We start from the raw sequence: 22,889 nt of genomic DNA on the forward strand, positions 1-22,889 counted from the left end.
TTTTTGTTCAATTTTTCCGCTGCATTTCCATGTTGTACTATTTGCTATAATCATCCCACAAGCGACTCATTTTAGCCGTCGTTTACTGTTTGCTTTGGCGTTGCAAAAAACAAGCTCATTCCTTTGTTCTGGGATAAGACAATGTTTCTGTTTGTCTGTGGCATTTTCTGCCCCGAGTTTGGCCCAGCGGGTGTGCAAACGTGCCTCCGCACCATTATCGGACTGATAAGAGCGATACAAAAGCATGGCAATGTTTTGGCGTTAAGTCTCTGTCTGTGCGCGCTTCTTTTTTATGCTTTTCATTCGTGTAAGCGCGCCGTTTGTCATACGCACGGGCGGCGTGGATACGTGTCGTGCGGATTTGTCACACTATATTTGCAGAGATTAGATAAGCAGGCGCAAGGGCAGACGTGTGGCTGTGGGTCGGGGCTATTTGGGTGCGTCATAAAGCTTGGTACGTTGTGTTTGATTGATGGTATGTATATGCTCGCTCGTCCCGACCCCGTGTGCTGGAGGGGAAATCTATGATGGGATGATCGTTTTTTTTTTGGTGTACCGCGCACAATAGAACAATGTCATACTTGGCTAGAACGAAGTTGTTCTTTGATCTTCAACAATACAATAAGACACGTTTCGTTGGTGGTTTCAAGTAATTGCTCAATTCGGAAGGGTTAACGTACGAGCAAGCCGGCTTGAAGTGCTCAGCATTGGCTTAGACAAATCGCGGACAAGCAGGAAACAGCAGGAAAAGGTAAAACGAAAAGTGCCACACCACCAACACGATGCCGCCGGCCACTGAAATGGAACAAAATCTCAAAAAAATGTTACATAACTCTATAACGCATAAATCAAACACTTCCCTCTCTCTCCCCTTCCCCTTAAGGAAGGGTCGAATTTGTTGGAACAAGAACGCGGCTCGCTGCCATGTATGTGAGTTATGGTCGGTTCGGTCTGACGAACAGTTGGCCGACGGCGGGTGTGTGGGGAGTTCTGAACGAGAGCACCAAGCTGCAAGCATCGTGTGTGTGTGTGTGTAACAGTTCTCTAAACATGGACCACCTGCTGCGTACCACCACCACCACCACCGGCGGTGGGCCTTCCCTCTTCCATTTTTTTGCTATCCGCGAACACTCGCGCGTACTCCCGGGGAGGTGGCGGCAAGCGGATTAAATCTGTACGTTACGCGAAGCAAAAGAAAAGCATGGCTTCGTAAGATCCCATCGGATGCATCGGAGGCATTGCCTTTGCTTCCCTAGCTGGCGAACGTCTTCTTCTTCCCTCCCTTAATAGTGTTAGCCGCCTCGCGTTTTGATGCTTAATCAAGCAGCGTACTAAGCGAGCGACGCAACTCACTTCCAAACGTCAAAACCGGAACGTGTAGAAGGAACTGGAGGGTGGGGGCTGCAGCGAAAAGATGATGTGGATGATGATGATGATGATCATGATGATGTGTGCGCCCTTGCGCTTTGGTTTGTTTGTTCTTCCCCGAGCTGCAGTCGTTCGTTTGCGTTCGCTTTCTGCTCGCTGCGTGTTTGCGTGCTTCTCTCGTCTTTGTGTGTGTGTGTGTGGGGAGGAAACAAAACGATGGGTCCATTTTTTAATGTTTCTCTCTTGCGGTGAAGATGCTTCAAATCTTGCGCGTTTCAACCCCTCTGGCTCTCCGATGCTGCTGGCTGCTGCTGCTGCTGTTGCTACCCTCCCCGAGATGCCCGCAAATAAACAAGTGGATCGGGCGATGGGCCGCGCACGCTTGTGTTAGTGGCCTGAGACATCACACCGAGAGCCCGAAAGGTCATCCGAAAGATTCATTCGATAATAGCAACGGCACCCGGCTTGTGAGTGTGTTGCGTGGCTGCGAACGAGAGAGAAACAGAGAGAGGCTTTCTACTATAGAGTCTAAATTGTAACTGATCTATTTAGCCCCCCAAACGCGTGCGCTGCTTGCTAGCGTGCTTCTCGAGTTGGCTAGGAAGAGGTGATGAAGGGGGAGGTAGGGTGTAGAAGAAGGGAGGAAGTGAATGTGTGTTCACAAGTCAACTTGCTGGGGGCAAGCACGCAACCACGCAACCGCGAAGGTTCTTCCGAGGTGTGTGTCGAGGGCAACGGGGCTACGCAATTCTTCATCATGCTTCTCTCTGCCTCAAAAGGGGGGAGGGGGGGGGGGGCGATAGAAATAGGGCTAATGAGCGAAAGGAGACGACGACAACGAGGGAGGAGGAGCAGTTGAATGCTCTTTGGGGTGCGTGCGTGTGTTTGCGAGCACTAATTTCCCCGAGCACAGATTGACACACAGAGCCCCAGGAGAAGGGTAGAAGAGAGCGAGTGGAGAAGCTAAGCGGACGTTGGTACTCATTCTGTCAATCTGAGCGATCATCATCGGACAGCAGGCCGCTCCGTCGTTGTTGTCAGCTGCTGCTCCCGCTGGTGCTAATCGCACGATCGTTTCGTCTAGGAGTTCACTCACCTGCGAGAATCTCCGCTGACTCGGTGCGGACTCGTCCGCCGAGTGGGTGACAAACGTTTACTCCACGATCCACGGCCGTCTAAATATGGAAGGAAATGGGCGAATTCACCTGGGTTCGCGGCTGGCGCTGATGAGTTGCGCTAAGAGTGTGTGTGTGTGGTTGGTGTGGTCTATGTCCGAATGCACCACACTAGTGGTGGGATACATGAAGTTTTGGTCGGAATCGATTCCGACTAGCTCCGAATTTTTATGGAATCGATTCCGGATAGTAGGTTCGTAGGGATCAGTTTTCAGAATCGATTTCGGATTCTGCTCCGCGATTGGTTCCGGAATCTGCTCCAGAATCTGCTCCAGAATCGGAGTCGGATCCGCTGTCAGCATCGTCATCGGAATCGAAGTCGGCTCCGCTATCAGAATCGGCTCCGGAATCTAATTCGCTTTCGGTAAAGGCGTTTGGTTCCTATGCACCTATGAGTGCATCGATAGTCCCCAAGAACCCAAATTTATTTGTAAACGATCCAATCGCAAGGAGATTCCGGGATTGTTCTCGTTTCTAAAAGCGTCTGACTCCGGAGCCAATTCTGATTCCGATTCCGGCGCTGATTGCGATTTTAGGACTAATTCTGGAATCCGATTCGCCTCCGGAATCTACTCCAGAATTGGCTTTGAAATCTTCTCCGGAATCTACTCCAGAATCAGCTTTGGAATCTTCTCCGGAACGACTTCAAGAATCGGAATTGATTCCAGAATCGGAATCGGCCTCAGAATCGTTTCCGAATATATAACCGGAACCGGGTAGTTCCGATTCCGAGTTCCCACCACTACAACTCAACCCCGGGAAAGGGAAAGGTGACAGATGATGAAAGAACCTGAGAAAGGATTGGGCAGACTATTTCTGGACGGGGAAGCGCGAAAGAGAAATTCGCAGTGCAGATCTTTTAGACCGCTGGTTACGTGATCGCGCTAAAAAGAAGAAGAAAAAAAACCCGACTCATCTAAATATCTGTTTGTGGTGCAGTCATCTAGTGAGCTGTGGCTTTTGGCATAATTTCTCTTGCCTTGCTGTATAACTCTGCCATTGGTTTTTGCTCGGGCCCTAGGCTGCTCTGGGTTCCGTTCCGTAGGAATCAGCGCGCCGTGGAAATCAACGACGCGGCGACGTCTCGGACCCGATGGATAGAAGATAAGACGCGTTGCGTCTTGTCATTAGTGTTGAATCATCTCGGCTTTCGCTCTCTTACTGCAGCTCCGCGCGCGATACATACGGTTGACATCGGGGTGAGTCAGCCGTGATGAGAAGACAGTTTCTTTTGAGCCAAAACGTCGGACTATATGGCGGGGTTGATCTACTTATGATTGGAGCTTTGTCTATCACACAAAAGACTGTGCTGCAAGTAAACCGTGCCCGTGAATTAAGGAGGACTCACAAGATGACAAAATTTCGTTTGACAGATGTAACAAAACAAACGGCAAACAGTCATTTCGTAATCAGTCTTTCTTCGCGCACAAGCGCGATTCTTGGTGTTGCGGTGTTGGAAATTCATTAGTTACTGTTAAAATCAAACAAATCAGTAACTGAAGTGTCCGGATTTGGGTGTGTTGGTGCGATTAACCGGTTGGAGTGTTTAAAGTAAACACGGTTTCGCCGCGGCGTAGTAGTCGAACTCCAGTAACCTTGACACACCACGATGCGATAGGGCGCGCTACAGCGTGATTACAGCAATCTGCTGCTGCTGTATGTGATGATTGATTTCGCTGAAATGAAAATTGTTTCTTTGCTTGGTGCAAAAATAATTCTTGCCCTCAAGATGGACAGTTGGGAAGTATTTTATGGCATCCAGTGGACTCTATTGCGCTTCGTATTGAAGGGCTTATGAAGCTTAGTGTGGGTGTGTGTGTGTGTATATTTGCTGAAGAACATAAGTCCTTTCAACGTACTTGTGTGTGTACCCAAGCTGCACTTAGCATCGTATGCTTTTCAATGCATACTTCAAAGCATTTCGTGTGAATGCGAAAGATATTTTGCACAATGCGTGTGTGTGTGTTTGTGTGCAACAACGGGTTATTGGAATAAAAGACGATAAAATCGGGTGCATCGAGCAAAAGCGAAAACTGCATAAGAAGGGAGGCGTGGTGATGGTGGTGCATACCGTGCTTTGGTTTAGTTCCTTCGGGCTTCATTCGTGCTCGTCTGTTTTTGCAATCAACTGAATTGATTTGATGGGTTTAGCAAAAAGAACTTGCGCCTGGTGGAGGGAGGTGGTGGGAGGAGTGCTATTTTTTGCTAGTCTTTTGAGGGAGAGAGGGAGCGAGAGAGAGAGAGAGAGAGAGAGTGAGAAAGAGCGTAGAGGTTGAGGAATTTTCCTGACAGTTTGCCAGTAAACTGCATCAGAATGTGCATTCCCTTAAATGAGCTCACCTTTCAAAAGGGAACTACTCACACATACACAGAGGCATACGATACACACATACACACGCACCCTTAAGGATCGATTGCATGGAAATGCGAACGGTACCCCGGGGTGCTTTGTGGGAATTTTAAAGCGATCATCTTATACAGATTATTTTGAAGAAATGGCTGCCGGTGCCTCATAAGTTGTAAAATGCACATATCATCGACATTTTCAACTTGTTAGACGTCATTGTGAGAAGATAGAACCCGTATCCGTCGAGACCCCCCTGCGTAATGGTGCTTGTTCTAAGCACCGGAAATTGATTCTATAAATTTTCTTCCATTCAGCGTTCTTTGGTTAGTGAACGAACCTGATCTTTCCCAATTTGCACAAACCCACCAACTCTGGAGCGAAAACAACGCGCTTTCACCAAACATGTCTTACCCGGAAATGCAATTATTACACAATTTGTTCGCTATCGTTAGTTGGTGCGTTTGTTCGCGATTTAATTTGCCTAGACGCGGGCCCAAGGTAAGCTGATAAATTGAATTAGAGAGCGGTGGGTGGGAGTCGGTTTTGTACGCGCGCGGCTTCGTTCGGCGCAGCTGCCAGAGACACACACTGTGTGTGTGTGTGTGTGTGTCTAGTGCTATTATACGATTCCGTGGACGGTTTTTAGCTGAATTGAATTTGGATTCACATTGGCCAACACCCTATCTCCCCGCGCGCCACTTGAAGAAAATAAGCGCATCCCTGTCAGACAACAAAACCCTGCGTGGCACATCACCCCCCTTCCCGGCAGCTCCCTAATCCAGCAAGTAGTGGCAGCAACTTATTTGAATAATTTGCCTGATTGCATTTATAAATTGGATCGATCGAGTCGAAATTTTCGAGAATGAAATAACTTTTTTCGCACACTTTGCCATCGTCACCGGTCACCTTTCGCTTGGTAGCATTCTCCTGAGCTAAAATTTCTGGGCATGGGGGGGATAGACAGCAAACCAGTGTGTGTGTGTGTAGTTTTTCGGGATTCGTTTTTTTTTTTGGGAGCATGAAAACTTTTTCGATCTGGATATGGTGTTTTGTTGGCCTTTTTCCTTCACGCCGCTGCTCCTGGTGGTTGAGCGAGGTTGAAGCTTAAAAAAGGCCTTTCGGTACATCTCACACTAAGCATGTGTGTGTGTGTGTCTGTGTGTGGGCCTCGGGGTCGGTGGCGTCCCGCTTCTGCTCTAAATATTATCACTGCAAAACTAATGCATTTGCTCTCGTTCGGTAAATTTGAAATTTATGGCTTTTGTACTGAATGGGAACGTTCCGCCGGTCGACACACCGGGGGGAGGAACATCCCACCCAACAAAAAAAGCGTTATAAATATATACCTTTACAGCCCTTCTTTGCCGCACTTTTTGGGAGCACACTGCTTCGCCACTGCCTGCCGGTGAAGGTGATATACACGCTTTTACTGCACGAACGGGTAAGGCTCTAGTGCAGAACATTGGTTTCTGCTCGGGTGGTGGAAGAAGTTCTCGTTTCTTTTCTTCCCAGAATCGCCAGATTCCTTGGCTCATGGGTATGATGCTTCTTTTCTTCCATTCAAACCGTGTGTGTGTCGGGATTGAAATAGATTTCGGAACGTCTAAGGATGAAAGAGAAAGGGACATGAATGAAGTACCGGAACACCGTGTGCAGTTCCGGGTAGAAACCGTGGCCCAGAAAGCCACACCGAGCAAGGCAAAGTTTGATGAAAGTTTGCCTGTTGAAATGATTTTTAGTACGGGAAATGGGAAAGAATCGTTGGTCGATCGTTTTGTTGTTGTTGGTGTGGGGGGGGGGGCTTTTTTGCTCCTCTTCACCGTAACGAGGGCGCGAGCCCAGAGCTCTTTTTGTGCAAAGTTATTGCAATTGTGATTTGTGAAGTAAACACGAACGCGGCAGCCAATAGTTTCTAATCACTTTAGTTGGGTGTGGTTTTTGCCGTTCGCGCACTATTTTTGAAGCAGAACCATTATGATGCTTTGTTTAAAAAATTCTTATTACTTTTCTTTCATTTATTGCATCATTTGGCGCTTTATAAAACGGGGAAAGTTGATGAATTCTTGGAAAGAGTGAAGGATAATAGCTCTGGGCGCTTCTTTTTGTGGTGCTCACAGCCCAAAAGAATCTGTCGTTAGCGGGCTTAGAAGCGCATATAAAAGCGAGTCGAGCGTGACAATAGAACAACAGTGAGACCGAATCGTCGCTTTCCGCTGGGTTTACTTTTTCCTGTTTTTCCTCTGCGTATGCTTGCAAAGCTCCCAAGTGCACTGGAATCTAGCCAAACCGAGTGGAGGAACAGGGCCCGGAAGCTGCAAGCACTAGCGCACTTCACTTGAGATAGTTGTTGAGGGGACAGGAGTGATGAAAGTTGGACGGCCGGAGGAAGGGTTTGAACCGTTGCGAAAGAAGTAATACCACGCCGTGTGTTCTTATCCTGTTGTAAGCACATTGGGCAGGAGACATTGGGAGCGCTGCTGCGTACGTGTACGGTTCTCAGTGCATTCCAAAGTCATTTCGAAGTTGAAAGTTGTATCCTGAAGATAAAAGTAAACCGGTGCGGAGGAATACACGTGGACTGTTAAGGGTTTTTTTTTTGTTATTGTATTTTCGGGTGGGTTCCGGTCGTTCCTTCGAGGACACCAGAAAACCGACCGTGGAAAGTAGTCTTCGCACAATGCAATGCACAGAGAAATCACTTATTTCCTTCGCCGGATTTTATTTAACGTTGAAGAGGATCTCCTTGCGCGAAGGAGAAAAGTTTGTGTGCGCTTATCGAGAGTTTTTCCACTCCTGGTGGTTGTGCTGGGGCTTGGAAAGCATCCGTTTCAGTGAAGCAAATTCGGGACAGAGAATTCGAGAGAGAGAGGGAGAGATAGAGCACTGGGTGGCGATGGGTGGGTTTTTATTTAAAATTTTACCTTTTATTAGTGACAGTCATCGCTATTGAGCTGAGGTGAGGTGGGTGGGAATGATAGTGGCATTACTGTCTACTTTGGCACGTCGAAAGTTGCGTGATTCATTAGTTTTAGTTTTGGCCAAGTTTTAAACGGGTTAGCGACGCTTCAAGTCATTTCAAGAAAATGGTTGAAACATCTTTCCCACTGATGGTAGTGTTGGTTAAAAGTAGTTTAGTACTGTAGCACTAGCTAGTAATTGTACACAAAAGAGAACTGTAAAATATTATTCACCGCAAAATTCTAAAGCTCTTTTGCGAAAAGAATATATTTTATGTTTATGAAGCCAGACATAAAAAAGTGTCGTTTTTGTCACTGCGCTATCGATAGACACGTCGGATGCGCCAATACGACACGAGTGTATCGAGACATACTTTTTAGCGTTTTGTAGTGACCGGTGGGCACCACGATTTGAATTGAATCAACATAAACAATCCCTCAGCATGTGTGTTGCTGCTGCTTGCCAGCTCTGCTAGTTGTGATTCACGTTTATAGCGCGCACGGGCTCTCCTGATTTTGCATTGGGTTTTAGGGAGGCTTTGCAGCGAAAAACCACCAAACTGCAACGCCATTGCCGCCGCCTGCGTGAATCTGTGTGTAGGGCGTCTGAATCGTTGCGTTCGAAACGACAGAACAAGAACGTCAATCTCCGGCAGTGGTGGTTATGTTGCAACGGATTAGCTCTGTTGCTGAGGATGTATCGTTTCGTTCCCGGTGTACGCCCGTATGTGCCCCGCAGCGTCAAAACTGTCGCTCGTTTGAGTGTTTTTGTGTTTTTTTTTTTTGGTGCTTGCGTCGAACAAATCCTCAATGCCCGAACTCCAAATACCGAGCGATTGATCTGATCGAGCACTGTTTCATGGGGGATATTTTGTGCGCAAAGTGTACCCCATCCGATTGTTGCGATGCAAATGGCGCTAAATCTCATCGCTGCCTCCATTTGGAGCAGGATTTAGGTACACTCTGCTGTGGTGAGCCATCGGGACACTACCATTCGAGTGCGCGTTTGTACAAGCTTTCATTTTGTGGGAATTTTTCATTTAGATTATTGTTTGAATCGTTTTTTCATTATTATGTTTTCTTTTTTGTCTGTAGTTTGTGCTCGATTTGGTAACTGGTATCGGCGAACTGGATTTGGTATCGGCAACGCGCTCGTCCTTACCGATCGTCTGCTATCGATGAATTTTCGATACAAATCCATTTTTTACCCTCTCCCCGATGGCGGCTGTCATTGGAGCGGACTGCGGAAATGTCTCCCAATTGCAAAAGCTTTAGCAATCAATCAGGGCTACTTTTGGGAAGACCCTCCGGATATAATCCCGAGCTATAGCTAGCTACCTACCCGGGATATGATACGAGAGTTTCTCGCATTTTCGAGGCTCGCTTTTGAAGTGATAGCATAATATACTACTATACAGCGGCCGGGTACATCCGGTGTTCTCTGGTACGACTATGGGTCCTTAGAAGTTCGGTGGGAGAGCTCGAGTTTTTTTGTTTTGCTGTCCTCTTTTTGGCAACCTGAGAGTTGATGAAACACGAACGCTACTCGACACTGAAGAGGATAGGCCAGCCAGCCAGCCTGTAGCGTTGTCGAATATCAAAGGTAAATGTTTTCCTTTTTCCTGACACTGTGGGGCGAAACCGTTTTAGTGATTGCTTTTTCGATAACACTCCCATCCCCTCCCACCCAAAAAAAAGTCGAGCTCCCGGGGTCCGATCCTCATTTGCCTTGATGATGGAACGAAAACATTGAAACACCCGTTCATATTATTCGCCATATTATCTGATCTCTGGTTGCGCAAAAGGATGCTTCGAGGGATGGATTTTTTGCTGTTGGTTTGTAGGGTTCGTTGTTTTTATCCCTCGTGTCTTTGTTCATGCCCGAGCAGAGACGATGGGGAAGGTTGGTGTGTTTGAGTTGTCTTTGAATTTCGATGCAATGATGTGAGAATGGGGTTTTGATATGATATTTTCATTAATCTAGTTGGTAAAAGAAGACCTTTGCAATGTACACTGAAATGAAACCCCATATTGTGTTGGGTGTAACGCGAGAGACAAACATTAAGCCAAAAGCGCCTAAAGTCATGCAATTTGCATGACAAAACCGGCTTGTTATGACTTTATTCATTTTTCCATCGCGCACTCTCTCTTTAAAGATTTTTATTTCAACGAAAAGTTGTAGTAATATTTTGGAGTTTACTAAGGCTGTACACACTTTTTCAAATCTGTGTTTGCTTTACGAACATGCGCTTCATGTCAGAGGAAATTGTGTAAAATGCTAGGCCACATGGTGGCTCTCTGTGGAGAGAACGGATCCGGATTACGGCCGCGTCTTACTATCAATTCCAATATTAATGGCGTGTACACACTCGAACTCTCGCTCTCCGTTGTTTGCTTAGTCTACTGTACTTAGCTTGAGCTTATTCGTCGTACGTACAGCTTCTCTCCACCCGCAAGGTTCGTTATGTACTGCTGCAGGAGCACTCGATTTTTGGCGTGCTCTTCGTTGCTTTCTTCTAGTGAAAAGCGCTTCCTTTGCTCTATACTGTTGCTTAACGAAGCGATACAGAAGCGCAGGAAGTTGGGCAAGCATGAAACAATCTTTTCCCTTCGTGCGAGGTTTCAGTGAAACCTGCTCCCACAGGTTCGCACACAGGAAAGAGCGCGCGGAATAACCCGGAAAAAAAATCCTGCTGCGTTTGTGGGATGGAAGGGAAGTGGTGTGACGGTGGTGGAATCAGCCTTACGGGAGGAGAAGATAGAATTTGGTGAAATTGATCGAAAAACTGGCTCTGGGATAGACTTATTGAAAACGCTTGCTGTCTGTACTGTACCTATATTTGGATGGTGGGTTTGGGGGCCGTTCGCTTCTTGCACTGTGGCTGATTTTCGTACGCTGTCGGTGTTTTGGTTTTGATCGGCTTAGATAAGTGAGCTCCTGCTGAACGCGAGGACACAGTTATCGTTTTGCAATGTCGTCATAGCATCGTTGATAGCATGAGTGTGTGTTGTAGCAGATGAAGGCTGGCGCACGAGAGATAACGTAATGGGAATGGGCGTTGTGCGAGATTAAGATGAACAGGAAAATGGCGATCCCATTGGGTTCCGATGGGCTCGAGCGCAGCAGTTGGATACGACTAATGACTACTTTTGTCACATTATCAGATAGGATTTTCGGTGAAGCCTTTTAATGGGAATTAGTGGGGATTAAGCTGGACTATGCTTCGTGATACGCACTGTATTGGGCTGTAAAGTAATTTAATTTTCATTGACGAAAAGAACACATACACATCTAACGGTACTCGTTGCGCTCCCTTTCTTCCATTTTGCAATTATCCAGATTAGTTTTGGGGCCGTTAAAAATTAATTCCAAAAGTGTTTATTTATAGGATCTGGATTTGTTTCCAACTTTATTTATTTCATGCCCTGCTCCCCCCCTCCTTTGAGCTCCTTCCCTCGCTTTCGGTCTGCCTCGGTAATGCGCTGTAAGTAAGGGATTTGTTGCTAAATTTAGTTCACCTTGTCCGGAGGGCGCAGGACACGCTTTTACCATTAATAAAGAATTCAGGTAGTTTCGGGTCAATGTCTTAACCGGTCAAAACGGTTGTACACACCTTTACCCCGGTCACGTACCCTTCGGGGTGAGGTCAGAGTATCGCGATAAAAATTCACCAAAGCAAAATCGGTGGGGGCAGGGTAGGGTGCGGCAGCTTATAAATGTCAGAACATAACTTCACGTTGCATGTCTCTGTGCCCCGTGTGTCCGTTTTCTCTTTTTTCAAGGGTTTTTTGCTTTTGCAAGAGCAGCAGTTAGTAGCTAGACACGTAAGTCTATGCTTCCTCTATGCGCTGGTGATGATGTAGAAGCCCTCTGGGAGGTGGGTTAAACGATGCTGTTCCAGACAGCACCCCCTCGGGGGAGGGCAACGCGAAAAGTTGTGTGCGAGCTTATGGTGCCGGTTAAGGAAGCCTAGACATCCAAAGATTAACCCACGTGCGAAGGAGGAACCTCTGTGTACTTCATAAAAAAACATCGGAGCAAATTCTCTCGATCGATGGGAAACGGTCGGAAAGGTCCTCCTGAGGAAGGCGGCAGTGAACTAAGAAATATGTTACGGTTCATTTACTCGGGGCCGTGGGACCTACAAAATTTGAACCTTTTTACCTTACCGTTACTGCTGTCGGAAGAGTATACCCTCCAAGCATGGTATGGCGGCGTGTAAGAAAAAAAGAGTTGTTGATTGATTTTTCAAAACATTCTACAAGGGGGAAGGTGGGGACAGTGTTACATCCTGAAAGGGTAGGCTTTTTCGTGAGGATCTTTGCACAGATCCATGACTTCCGGATGTTTGTTTCGGGTGCCCTGAAGATGTGGTCCCATCGCCGTCTGCTCGGTGTCACCGGAAAAACGTGCATGAAAATCGGTTCGGTTTGGTTTGTGTCGCAATGGTGTTAACCGTAATATCGTTTCATATCCCTGTGTGATGGAAATCTGATTCAGTATAACTCAATAGTGTGTGTGTGTGGCGTGGCTCTCTGTGCGTGGCGCAGATTTTGCGACGAGTATAAGGCTGTTGTTGCTACATATTTGCTTTCAATTACTATTACGCCGACGCCGCCGACGACCAACAAGCAAACAGCGATAGAACAAAGCTTATCGTTATCGTTGGAATTGATTGGCCCATTTCCCCAAAACGAGGGCGGCGATAATCATAACAAGAAATCATCACGGCCCTGTCTGTTGTGTTGTGGAGAGTGTTTTTAAAATGTTCGCCAAAATTCGCCCGGCAAAAGGCTGTTACGCTTCATCGAAATGGCAGCGATTGTGTCGCCCGAGCCGCTGAACCCAACTCCCTGATTGGCCTTTGGGTACAGGATGATGATCAGCGGCCTTTAACCACCGTTCGTTAAACAATTTCTTCAATATGCCACCAAAATGGTATGCAGTTAACTGATTCGGAAGGAATCAGTGAGCAAAAACACAGAGCCAAGAAACCGTGAGAGTAATTGAAGGTGATTTTCCTCGTGGGAACTCGCTGCTGCTGCTGCTGCTGCGCTGTACCTGTTGCAATGGTGGACGGAGCATGGCGTAAACAGGGCGTAAATATGTTGTACCGGTGGGGCAGGTGGTTGGTTCAGTAAAGCAAACCTCGGAGAACACGCTCGTTACACACACTGGTAAAAAGCGAATGCAACATCATGTTTTTTTTAAAACGGCCCCGCCAATGATGATGACAACACGATGTTGCGCGTTTAAGCTCCGGTGCATATGTTATGATAATGTGGCCGTGAAGAGAGGGAGAGAGCGAGGGAGAGAGAAAAAACACAACAAGGCAAAACATTTAAATGTGTGCACGAAAGCATTATTATTTGTCTTGTCTGTGTCGGTTGCGGTTCGGTGCAAATTATGCTCCAAATTATCGGCATTAATAATTTGCGCGTATGTTGCGTGTGCGTTGAGCGGCGTTATTGAATGTGTGTGTGTGTGTGTGCACAGGTTGGTGGTGTTCATTACTGACAGGCATGCACGAGCCGATGGGAAATGGAGCTGAATAGGGGTATGATTTATGTTATTGCATTTTCTTCGTCAGCGGTTGATGAAACAATAAATATGGCGGTCCGGTACAATATTGCGCGTCTGTCGAGCTGCAGCAGTGTACATGGGGAGCAGGGTCGCGTATTGTCCAACGGAACGAACGATCGTTTGCTTCGCTCTACGATACAATTGCAGTGGGGAAAACGCATGGGGATTGCAATTCACGACACATCTCCTTCCTTTTTTATGGTGCATGAAAAGCATCAACAACGAGAAAGAGAGCTGGGGGGGGGGGGAGGGGGAACTGGGATGGAAACAGCGTATCCTTTTTCATATCAGACAAACCCTCGCCCCCGTGCTGATTGTGTTGAAGTCGTCGAGGTGTGCGGTCGGTCACAAGTCAGTAAATTAATAAGCGGATGCATCGGTGCAAACGGGACACCATGTTGCTATGGGAATGTATATCGACGCGTAACCGTCGGTGTACAATACCAGACCCAGGCACCGACACGATCTCCAGATAATTAATTTGAAAACATTTTCATTTAACTTTATTAAATCATCGCTCGATGATGCCCTGCAGCAGCGATGGAAACGGAAGCACGATGGATGCGTTCAACCAGATATTGTTTTTGTGTGTGTGTGTGTTCACTGAAACAACCAACAGACTATGGGGGTTGCTGTGATGGGATGTAATGAAGCCGTCGTATCGAACGTTATATGAGATCATTTGTTGCGTTGTCAAGGGCTTTCCTTTGTTATGAAATGCTGTATTGTGCAGGACTTGAGGACATTTAATTAGAATTGATATTATTATTTTTATTCGCAGTGCAGCAAAACCATTAAAGCATCATCGGCATTTTTCCGATCAATCAACAATCACAAAATGTGCATTGTAATTCACTCGCTGTTGGAAACAGTATCGGTTTTAATGGGAACATTTTTTTTCCTCAACAAAGTAAATCCCATAAGAATATTGTTTCTGCTACAAAATCCACTTCGGTGCTATTTCATCATTCAAAATCTCATTCGATTTTAAATGAAGCTGCTGGATAGTAGTTGGGCCATTTTTTCTCGCCCGGGGCTATATGAAGCCTTTGGTTTGATTGGTGGCGCATTTTTATCCTCCCCCCCCCCCCATCCTGCTTCCTTCCCTATGCCAGCGATATACGGGCGAGATAGAGAGCATTCCACATTTCGACTAAAAACTGTACAATATATAGCTCATGTGCAATTTAGTGTTCCCCCTCGCTTCCGTGCTTGTGGCGCGGTATGTGCGAGTGCGCGAACATTTTTATGTGAATTTTCCATTCATACCCCCTCCCCCCTCCATGCTCCCACTTTTCCTTTGGGAATGGCTCGAATTTCAGCAATATTTGGCTTCCTGCGTGCTTCCGGACGGATGCACCGGCAAATGGCTGCCGCTTATCCCTGGCTCCGACGGGTTTGTGTGCAAGAGCAGATTGTGAAAATTTGATTAACAACGTGCGCAAAGGCACACGGGATCGGGAGAATCCTCCTGCAGTCTCCTGCCCCTGATGTGCAAGCTGTGCGTCTGCGATCAATTGTTGGCAGCAGTGAAGCAAGGGGGCAGGCGAAGCGAACGTACAAAGCAGAGCAGTAAACCGGAGTGCTCGGCGGACGTCGATGACCCCAACCAACTCGCCGACTTGGCTGTGGTCAATGTGGAATGAAAATGATCACGGGGGGACTGTGTGTGCCAGGAAAGGAAACGCAATTCTTATCGAGATGTGATGAAGAAATCGTACTCGGGAAGAGCTGCAGCGCATCACAATCTGGTTGGAACGACCCGATTTGGAGTACCATCTGCGTCCCCGAGAGCAGCGAGCCCGAGAGATGGATTTATTAAGCTAGTTTTGGGGCGAGAAAGCGTGCCTGAAACAGAGTCAAAGAATCCTAATCCACTGATGTCTGTGGTGCTCTCCTGGCATCGCTGGCATTTCCGGCTTCCACCAGATATGATAGTGCCCGGGAGCAGTAGAGTCAATCGAAAATCAAATAAAATTTATAGCATAACATAAATATCGATATCAATTTATACGCTAGCGTGATTCTGTTTTGTCTGTCTCGTTTTTTTTTTGTGTGTGTGGGCTCTATATGTGTGCTCTCTCCTCCTACTGCCGTTTTTCCCGTTCGTCATTCGTGCGGGGATCGCCTTTTCGCGTCAGAATTTATCTGGTCAGTCTGTTTCTGTTTCCGGTGCCCCCGCCATTTCGGTGAATGTCGAAATCCATTTAGCGTGCGATAACGGGCGGCTTGAGAGGTTTGGCAATCATTCAACGGACGCGTCGCGAAACTCTCGGTAGTATGAATTTTTTAGAACGCACGTGTGCGCTCTCTCTGCAGTAGAGAAGGATGAAAATGCACGTTTTTAAATATTTAAAAATTAAGGGCACAACTTACTGGTTGCAGTTGCGGCGGCTGTGGTAAATAAGCAATAAGAATGATGCGCTCCATGAAATTCGCTGAAATGTAGTTTCGTGTGCAGACCTTCTTGTGTCAGTTGTGCAAACAGAATGCATGCTTCCTATTAGTTAGACGAGTACGCGTACTTATTCTTCTCCCTGGTGTCCCTGGAACGATTCATGAAAAGTTTGATATTCGCCTGGTTTTTCCTCCCCTCCTCAATAGTGCGGGTCCAAAGTCTCGTGCCAAGCAAAACACCAAATGGGCACCAGACGGGATATGGCAGATATAAAAATCACATTATCCTAGATTCACATTTGTCATAACGGCACCACACCAACCGCCTTAGTGTGTGTGTGTGGTAAGTACGTTTGTATGACTATGCACATAAAACCACATCGACAGCGGTGTGATGGCGGTGTGTTTTAGAGCGGTTGGCCATGTCCCCACTCGGTCGGGGTTTTGTCCGGGGAATGATGCTGGCACTGCTGGCCATCCGAGATATGTAGGACGCGCCATTGTATGCGTCTTGAGTTGTTGTGCATTTCGATGCCATTCGCCTTTTTTTGCGGGTGGGAAAAAGTGTGTTAGTTTGTTGGCACACTGGTTGTCACTGGCAGGCCGCATGATGACCTTAACATACTCTTGGAACGATTGCTGTTGGAAAAACCGAATTCAAAAGTCGTCAAAAAGAGATTTGAATACAAGGGAGGAATAAAGGACTGCAAAAAAAAACGATTTAAACCGATTGCGAATTTTGGGTGTGTGTGTGTTGCGTTGGTAATAGACATAGAAATTTCTCATATTTTCCTAGTTTGAAGTGTACCCTACTCGTTATTGGACTGCAGTCGATTGTGAAACGAATTAAAACTGTGCATAAGGCGAGGAGCTAACCGGCAATTCCACTCGTCCAAGTGTCTCTCAAGTGCCAAACGCAATCTGCAGAAACATCCAAAATAGGAAGCAAAAGTTTGATGCCATTTCCCGGTGCAGATGCGCTGGAATTTCCCCAAGAAACAAACGGCGGCGGTGTTTCCCAGGGGTTTGAAGTTCGATTGTAGGCAAACGCCGCAAATGTGACAAGTGGCTTTTCCGCATAGCGATTCCACTTTCCTTGGTGTAGCTTTCCACCACGAAAAGCGTCTCCTATATGCAATCGATACGCGTGTTTCGATGCCTCGTGCTGCTCCAGTCGGTGGGATAGAGCAAAAGAAAACGCGGGTTTCCTGGGAAGGAAACCTCTCTGTCTTCTCTCTCTCTCGGTGTGTGCTTCCAGCAGCTATGCATTTTGCGTGTCATGCTCAGAGTATGATTTAATTTTCTTATGCTGCTCACCTTTTTGACAATCGTTATATTGTGTGTGTGTGTGTGTGTGTGTGTGTGTGTGTGGAGGCTGGTGTGGGCGCGGTATGATAGGGTTAAAGCGCGGGAGCGCACACTCTCCTGGTATCAGTCCTGACATGGCGAAAATAAAATATGAATGCGTTATTGATTTTCGCAAAGAAAAGGCACACACCGGGAGTGTGTTTCGACTTGTCGCCGCGCAACAATGAACGAAAATTGAGGGAAATATTGATTCTAAATATCTTTATTAGAGAAAAGTAGGAAGTGCTTGGTATAAAGTTAGAAGACACGAATATTTTATAAAGTGTTTCTTAAAAAAAAAAAAATCAATAAAAACAAGTAATTCTGACCAGCCAGCATGTAGGATGCATTTAAAGACCACTGTGCGCGTCTCAGAAAAATGTCGCAAGTGCCGTCCTTTGCGATGCATTCTCTCGCAGGAGAAAGATAGAGCAGGAATGCTGCTGCCGTCTTGTCGGTAGTGATTTCCATCCGTAGCCGTTTCACTGGCGCATCTGGCGAATTATGAGATATTGAATAATTTGATTGAATAAAATTCAATATTTTCCATCCTTTTTGTGTGTGTGTGTTTGGCAGGCAGTTCTGTGTATATTTGATGCATTCCGATGCCGCACGGTCTGTGTAGCGTCTTGTTGGAAAGTACCGTTTCGTTGCAGTGGTGTTTCCTTTTCATTCTATTGCAATTTCTTTTTCCAAAAGCAAGATGATGCTTTCGTTTGCATCCTTCTCGGTGGCGGTTGGAGCAGCGAAAAACGAGATTACCCTAGGACGATTCTAAATCCCACAGCTGTGTTCTACCGAAAGCTTGGTTGGTTATTCGTTAGCAACTTGCTCTCGGTGTGTAGCGGTGTGGTGACAAAACGTCAACTAGAAACTGAATTCACATTATATTTCCAATCTGATTTACTTAATTTTCTAATTCGAACTTGCCCTTTACTTTCTTCCGCGGGGCTATCGATTGAGGAGGTTAAGCTGGAAGGGACATTTCCCCCCCCCCCCAGCACAATTACAATCACCAACGACCCCTCGGCTTTTATAATCCGTTCTCTTTTTATGATGGCATGTATTGGTGTGTATTGCAATTTCATCCTTCTCTTGGCGCCGGCGAAATGGTGCAAAAATCAATGATGCAAATGACAAAAAAAAAGTTTTCTTGGGGAAAAACCCCGCAACCTCGAAAGTCATTTGCAGCCACTGTTTTGTGCTGGTGTTGCTGATTCAACGCCCTTATTCAACGTTGCAAAACCGTGGCTATTGTGGAGATCGCCGTTGAATCGGCAAAAGAATACACAGTGTGTGTGTGTGTGTGTGTGTGTAACACCAAGGGGTTGAGCAGTGTGACCTTTTCTCATATCCAAAAGTGGTCACTTGTCTCATCTCTTGTCGCTTTTCTCCATCGTTTGAAGGGCGGGGCAATGGGTTGGGGTGGAAATGCCGCCGATAGATATACAACAAGCGTGCGCCGCTTTTCTCCGATGCTGCGGTGGTGGTGTCTCTGTGATGATTCTGGGAAAATCCTTTCCTTCTTCGATTCGATGTTTTTTTTGTTGTTGTTGTTGCGCTTGTCAGTTCCTTCTTCCTTTTCTTATCTACAACTTCGGAGTGAAATGGTACGTTATAATGATGTTCAATAAGATTTTTATCGCCAAAACGAAACGGAAGAAAAAGGGTGGAAGAAAAGCAAAAGAAAAAAAAAGGTGGACACTCTCTTTTACTTTTGCCCGCTGCGCTTTTCCTGCGCCGCTTGGCCCTATTTTCTCGCATGTTTATGATTTCGTCGGACCGAGATCGATTCACACACCGCCGCACCAGAGCGCTCTTTTTCGATAAGGTTGGTCTTTTTTTCCTCGGACTCCGTTTCGAAGAAGCTCCCCATTCCTTGGCAACGGTGAAATGGCGATGGTGTGTGGTTGTGGCAATGGTGAAGCATCCGTTTATGCTGCCTGTGTGTTGGCCCGGGTTGGCAGTGTGCTCCGGTGCTTGTTAAAAGATAAATTATGCGATCGTTTTGATAGCGTTCGCCGTTTCAGCGTCGCGCTTTCCTTTGGCATCGGCATTCTTGAATCTGTGAGCTTTGGTATGTGTGTGTGTGTGTGTATGTGTCGGACTGTCTATGGCATGGTTGGTGTTTATTTTCCAGTTTTGTTGTGCCAGCCTGCATGGCTGTAGAGGAAGAAAGAGAGAGAGAGGGAATGAGAGCGGAAAATGCGGAATACCGAAACGGCAATTGGGCTTGGACGAGTTGGATTTTCCATTTGTAAAATTGGAGCTCTCGTAGGTTTTTCCTCCCCAGCTCTATGATGCTTCCTAGTGTGTGCAATGTGAAGCGCAGAAGTGTGTGCCAGGATATTCCTGATTACGATTGAACTCTGCTGGTCGTGGAGCGAAATATCATTGGATTTTATTTCTCCTCCTTGACCTGTGCGTTTGAAACTGTCCGCTTAAAATGGAGTTCTATGAATCATTTACTTGTAACCGTAGTAATTGACATCGATCGTAGGCCGCCCAGGTTTGGATCTTAAAAACAAATGCTATTTATTGAGATAACACTGGAAAAGAAACATCCCTTTCGGACGTAGCACGTTGTGTTAGGCAATAAAGCAAAATTTTGTCCTAGCATCAACCACCAAAAACGTCTTTCTCTTTGGGGTTGAACGTACGATAAATCTGGACCAGGCACACAACATATGTGCCTTTTTTCGTGCCTGATGGTTTACGTGCCTTATCTACCCTAATGCGGTCTGATAGGCTTTCCGAAAACGTGGGCAGGCATGAATTGGCTGGCATAAAAGAAATTGGGTGACGGGTTTATTTTTTTCCTTTTTTCGGGGGATTTGTTAGAATCTGCCACAATAGAACCTAATCAATCGATTGTTGAAAGCGTGTGTGTTACCTCTTTTGCTCACTTTTTTGTTGTGTTCGATGTTCCTCGTTCGTCCGGCGGGAAACATTCGTCATCGGAGGAGGGCTGAATCTTAATTTAGCCTTTCAATTGACTTGCGGGGCCTGATTATTTTGGACCTGACGGGGAACGGCCAAGAATCCTCAATAATGGTAGCAAGCAGGCAGTAGCAGGACAGCAGGATTTTTGGGGATGGATTAAATTCGATTAAATTGCTTGGGAAACGGATGGGTTGGAGCGCCTATGCACGTGCTGTAGAGGAAGCAAAAAATAAATAAATAAAAGCAACCGAAGCCGTCGTGTCGACTCGTATCATCTGCAAAAGCTTTAATGTAGCTGCCGCAACGTTTACTGTGAGCTGTGGGTAGAGAGCACGAGACTCATGGGGCACGAGAACGATCATCTGCTCTTGGTATGTGTGTGTGTGGGATAGGATAACCTTATGTAATTTCATGTAATCCCATAAACTTTGATTGATATGTCGCCCTTTGCTTCGTGCGGTGTCTTGGTGTGCTTTTGGCGATACGATGATCCGTATCTAGCCAGCGGGCAGTGCCGAAACCGATGGGTTTTCTCCTTCACGCGTCAGTCACGCACGCACCCACCGCCGCCGTTATCACGCTTAGCCATGTGTAAGTGTTGAAAAGAAAGTTGGTGGAAAAAATCGAATAAGAAAGTTTGATGAGAAGTGCAAACCTGGTTGCCTGTCCGTTCAAAAAAATACGAAAAAAACATGAAGAAAAACAGCTTACTAAAGGTGAAAGTAGCGTTTTTTTTGTTGTTGTGGCTACATCTGGTTTATGACATTCTATCGATGGTATGTTGCTGTTTTGTGACCCTGGAGAAGTTTTCCGAAGCTCACAAAAAAGTGACAATCAGGTTTGTGTGTTGGAATGAAGGGGAGAAGAGAAGAAAAAAAAAAACAACGACCATCAAATTGTGTCCTTTTGCACACAAGAGTAGAAAAATCTTTTGCAAGCTTTCATGCAAACGAAAGGTGGAGACGGGAGAAAGAGGATGGAGCTGTTTAGCAGGCACGTTACAAATGAAATTGTCGACGTAAAATGAACTGCTGTCTGGTGATGGTGGTGGTGGTGTTGGTGTACGGCGCCGACGGTTACGCGACAGCTTGAAAAGGGCAGAGGTAAGCGCCACCGCGCGCACGTTTGTTTAGGAGGGAAAATGGGGGAATGGTGTTGGCAGGGCTGGGGCATAGCGGAGTGTGCGTGTGTTTATGTGTATTCAATAAGAGCCGTTTTTTTCTATGCCCGGCCGCACGTGGTTATTTTCGATGGGGGCGCTTGGTGTTTCACGATGGCGCAGCGCAGCGCACGTGTTTTTAAGGAATGGGCCAGGAAGGCGGGGAGTTGTTCAAATATTGAACTGTTTTTCACCTGTGTCGGTGATTTGAAAAGCCCGCACAACCGCGTTAGCATCTTATTTTTCCCGGCCATAATGATGATGCGGGGCAAGATATGGAGGAGATTGAAAGAGAGAGAGAGAATGTGGGTACGGAGCACGGTGTGCGAATGCAAATGATCTTTGCGTTTACCGTCTTCGGTGAAGTGGAGGACGAACGAAAATCTATTTATTTGGTCGCTTCATTGTTCATTACGCGGCGGCGAACGATGTGTCGTAAAAAAGGGTTGGAATGAAGATGGAGCGTCGTGTGTTCGCTTACGAGGTTGTCGTTATTTAATTTGTCATGTTTTGTGTGGCTGATTCTTCGTTTCTGCTTTGCTGCTGTTGTTTGGGTGTGTTAAAACACGTGAAGAAAGATTTGTGCTATTTGCTGTTTGTTGTCGTTTACAAGTATTTTCTTTTTCATGACACATCGCCATACAAAGAAACAGCACAGTTCAATAAATGACATTCTTATCGTATCGAAACAGGCCTTCCGTTTGCATCAACATTCCATTTCTGCTTCCAGGCGTAACCAAATGACAAATGTGTTTATTTGTCCAGATTTGGTGCACCCGTTCGTTAGATTTGCTTTGCATCATAAGAGAAGATGCTGTGTGTGTGACACTCCATATGCTTTATGATCGGCTGCATGCTCCAAAGAAAGCGTACAACATCGTACGTGTTGTTACCTTTTCGGAGCACCACTGCCCAAGAGCAAGAGGTACACCGTGTCAGAAGCACACACGTATAGCCATTTGTGCACATGGTAATGTTGTTTATTTACCTGCTGACCGGAAGGTTCTAGTTCTTATGCACCTTCCCCGCCCCGCCCCGGGAAGGGTGTCCATTTCCTTCTCCGGTTGCAAACTATCCCTCGGTCTGTACTCGGAAGGAAATGGTAAATTTTGTCGTACATTGATTCATGTACGCTCACAAACCCGGAGTTTGTGTGGGACGTAAACATGTGCACACGTGTGGGTTTGGAAGGTGCCTGATTAATGATTTGCACCGATCCCTGGGGGGTGGTGGTAGCATTGTTTGTTGGCGGTTCGGATGGTAGAACAATATTATTGTTGTGACAACAGCGTTTGTTATGGTTTTGGGGAACACCACAAATGTAGAGAGGAAACTGTTGTAGAGTTCCACTGCTCGACAGGAGAAAACTCCATCGCGATTGAATCGCGATGGCGGGAGGGTGAGAGGATAAAAGGGCCGGAGGACGGACTCCCGGCCTCTTTTCGCGCCAGTTACTCGGAGAATAAACTAATTTTGTGATTTTTCGCCGTTAGAAATATCTACTTAATTTTCTTTGAGTACCTTTTCGCAACATTTCACAAAATTAGTTCTTCACAGTGATAAATATACAAACTTTGGATTCGTTCACCACACTGAAACGTATATAAATCTT

At 46.3% G+C, this 22,889-nt stretch overlaps 1 protein-coding gene across 5 annotated transcripts in view; it reads left to right on the top strand.

Moving 5' to 3' along the window:
• Positions 1–22,889, top strand: part of LOC121589521 (furin-like protease 1, isoforms 1/1-X/2) — a 145,356-nt gene that overhangs the window by 4,871 nt on the left and 117,596 nt on the right. The window lies entirely within an intron of this gene.

The sequence above is a fragment of the Anopheles merus genome, chromosome 2R, assembly GCF_017562075.2.
Source record: "Anopheles merus strain MAF chromosome 2R, AmerM5.1, whole genome shotgun sequence".
In the NCBI taxonomy this organism is placed as follows: domain Eukaryota; kingdom Metazoa; phylum Arthropoda; class Insecta; order Diptera; family Culicidae; genus Anopheles; species Anopheles merus.